The 3054-nt window shown below is 47.2% G+C and overlaps 1 long non-coding RNA gene across 1 annotated transcript; it reads left to right on the top strand.

Annotated features, from left to right (window-relative positions):
* The first annotated feature begins 272 nt into the window (after positions 1–272).
* Positions 273–1145, top strand: LOC108519087 (uncharacterized). Its single transcript, XR_001882519.1, has 3 exons — positions 273–368; positions 513–560; positions 960–1145. It is a non-coding gene; the product is annotated as an uncharacterized LOC108519087 (long non-coding RNA).
* The last annotated feature ends 1909 nt before the right edge of the window (positions 1146–3054 follow it).

The raw sequence follows: 3054 nt of genomic DNA, 5'->3' as shown, positions 1-3054 counted from the left end.
GGAATCTGTGAGAAGGAACATTCTGTTCCTTAAAAGGCTCTTGGTCTTAAGGCCATAGCAGGGGGGCATGACCTTGTCACTATGCCTCATCTGGGATCCAGATGGAGAAGGCAGGGGTCCACAGAGGCCTTGGGGTGGATGACTGCCTCCCTGGGAAGCCCTTAAAAGGGTTTAAGCATTCATGAGCTTCTCACTGAGTGACCTCATACATTATTCAAGGCACATCACAGTGGGTGGACCTAGCCCATGACCCACCCTTTTTTAACAGGCAGAAGCAGTTGAGGCCAGCAGGAACAGCAACATGCACAGGAAATCCTGCTGTCCTTTAAGGCCTGGCCCCAGCACTCCCTCCTGTGTCCACTCACTCAGTAAGACACATTTTTTTTTTCCCTGACCACTCTCTACAGGGGGTCCCTCCCACCTGCACTTTGGAAAAGGTGACCCCTGGACCCTAGTATCTGGATATCTGGGTCACCAGGGGACCTTGTTAAAACAGATTTCTCCTGAACCAGGTTCTCTGGAAGAGGGGCTGTGTAATGTGGATCTTACAGCTTTTCCAGGTGAGTCTGATGCCCATTCATCTTTCTTCCAATCCAAATTAAGCCTTCTCTTTTCTAGGGCTCCCTAGGACTCTGCTATGAAATTGCAGTTCAACTCAATTTGTTTCAATTTAAATCGATTCAAATTTAATAAGAATTTACTGAGCATATCACACTATGACACACACGAGACGGACAGTAAACTACAAAAAACAGAGGCGCAGAAAGGTTAACTTGCTCAGGTTATTGAGCAAATATAGGCAAATCCAGGATTTCAATCCATACCCAGATGAGTCTAAAGTCCCAATGTCTTCTATGCTATTGTATCTATATTTCAGTCAGATCAATGCAAAAACTGAAATAATTAAAGTGAGGAAGAATTAATCCACTCCTTCACCTATTCATTCTTTTATTCAGCAGGTATTCCATTCGTCTATCCAATATGTGTTTCCTAAGCACCTACTATGTGCTGAGCACTGTATGCCTGGAAAGGGTGGCCAGAGTGGCAGAGTTTCAACAGCAGTGACAAAGAGCTGAAATATGGCCAAAAGTTGGGAGGCTGAAGAATCAGGTTTGCATCTTGACTCTGACCCTGCTAGCTGATGACATCAGGCAAGCGACTTAGCCTTTCTGAGCCAAACATTTTCATCTGTAAAAGTGGAGGGCTGAATGAAATGGTGGTAAGAGTGCCTAGCGCCATACCTGGCACATAGTAGGCACTCTGTCGGTGGAAGTATAGAAGGAAGGTTACAGACCATGGGGGGAGGGAGGGGCCTGTTGTGTGCAGGGATTGCTTATGTGCTTATGTTTGTTCTAGTTTTAACAAATGTCCTGCTAGAACAAGTGCACCAGAGGATTACAGAGAAAGAGGCAGGAAGGCTTTTTGTTTATCCACGAAACATGCCAGCACCTGGAGACGTTGGGCTTGAATGGAGTGCTCTGAGAATGCTTCACAAATGAACAAACTAATGAGCTCATAAGCATCTATGGCTGGGTAAGGGGATGGATGAAAGTAGGCAGAAGAACGCAGAAAGGAAACGTCTCCCTATGCCCATCTCAATGATCCCACTTGCTTTCCTTTGCCCATGCACACCCATCAGGGCTGAGAGTTATACTGAGTGATTTTCAGATGGACAGAAGCTCACCTGTTGGCCCCAGTTTCCTCATTGATGCCAGGTTTCTGCAGCTTGGGAAAGAAAAGGGCACTAGGAGAGGGATGCCCTCGCCATTGCTACACCGGGAGAATTAAGTGTCCACATTTTCTAGCGTGACTTCTTAATGTGAGAGCAGAGGAACCCTCACATACGATCATTCATTTACTCCAAAGCAATTACTAAGCTCCTACAAGAGCCAGGCATTGTGCCAGGGTCCCCGGGGGTGAATATACCTTCCTGGACCACAGTTCCACAGGAGGAAGATGAAGCAAGTTGATAAATGGAAACAAGGCCACACCCAACATTAAAACATAGCACAGACTGCACTGTCCAGCATGGTGGCCACCAGCCACATGCGGCTACGGAGCCCTTGAGACACGGCCAGTCCAAGTTGAGATGTAAGTGTAAAATACACGACTTCCAAGACCTAGTCGAAAAGAATTAATGATTTTTAATATTAATCACATGTTGAAATGACAATATTTTGGATATACTGGACTAAAGGGAATATTATTAAAATTAATTTCATCCATTTCTTTTTAATGTTTTTAAAGTGGCAACGAGAACATTTTACATTGTACAAGTGGCTTGCAGTCTGTTTCTGTTGACAAGCACTGGCATTGTCCATTCGCAGTACAGCTCATCTATGAGACTGGGCTGGGATGCAGGAGGGCTGGAGGGGGCTAGGCTGGCTTCGTGGCCCTCGAGGATGACTGGTTTGGGACACGTAAGCAGAAGGAACAGGCAAAGTGCTCCAGCAAGAGAGCCAGGCACAGGCAATTCTAACCAGAATAAAGACCCCGTTTCCCAAGCAGACAAAACAGAGCCATTTCAAATGCAGCCATGCTGTATTTGGAGATGACAGCCCCCTCTACCCTGGCATCCCAGGCCTGGACCCAACACCTTAACTGGGAGCTGGGATATGAATGCTCCCTCTCAGGAAGCCCACATCCTTCTCAGTAATCGCAGTCCCAACCCATGCTCGATGCCTGCCAGCTTCTCCCACATGCCCTCCCCAAAGCCCCAGCTAAATCCTTCCATGCCACCCACACTTGCTTTTCTTCACAGGAAACTTGCAAATCTCCAGGCACCATCCCCAGAAGGCAATTGCTGTTTTGGCTTCCTTTGTTGGCTGCACCTCCAAAGAGTCTGATGAACTCGTTTTAATGAAAGTGCAGATTGCATTGGAAGGAAATGATGGGGGAGCATGCAGCTCTGCTGGGGAGGGAGGCAGAGTGGTGATGCAGGAAGCAAATTGTAAGAGACTTCTTCCTGCAGCTCTGCCTGCCCAGGGCAGCCACAGCCCGTCATCTCGCAGAACAACAACAATTATGATGACAGTGATCACGTGGTCTCCAGCC

The sequence above is a fragment of the Rhinopithecus bieti genome, unplaced genomic scaffold (assembly GCF_001698545.2).
Source record: "Rhinopithecus bieti isolate Rb0 unplaced genomic scaffold, ASM169854v2 scaffold_41913, whole genome shotgun sequence".
NCBI classification, from domain to species: Eukaryota; Metazoa; Chordata; class Mammalia; order Primates; family Cercopithecidae; genus Rhinopithecus; species Rhinopithecus bieti.
Note: the sequence above shows the minus strand (reverse complement) of the source record. Positions and strands in the feature narration are given on the sequence as shown.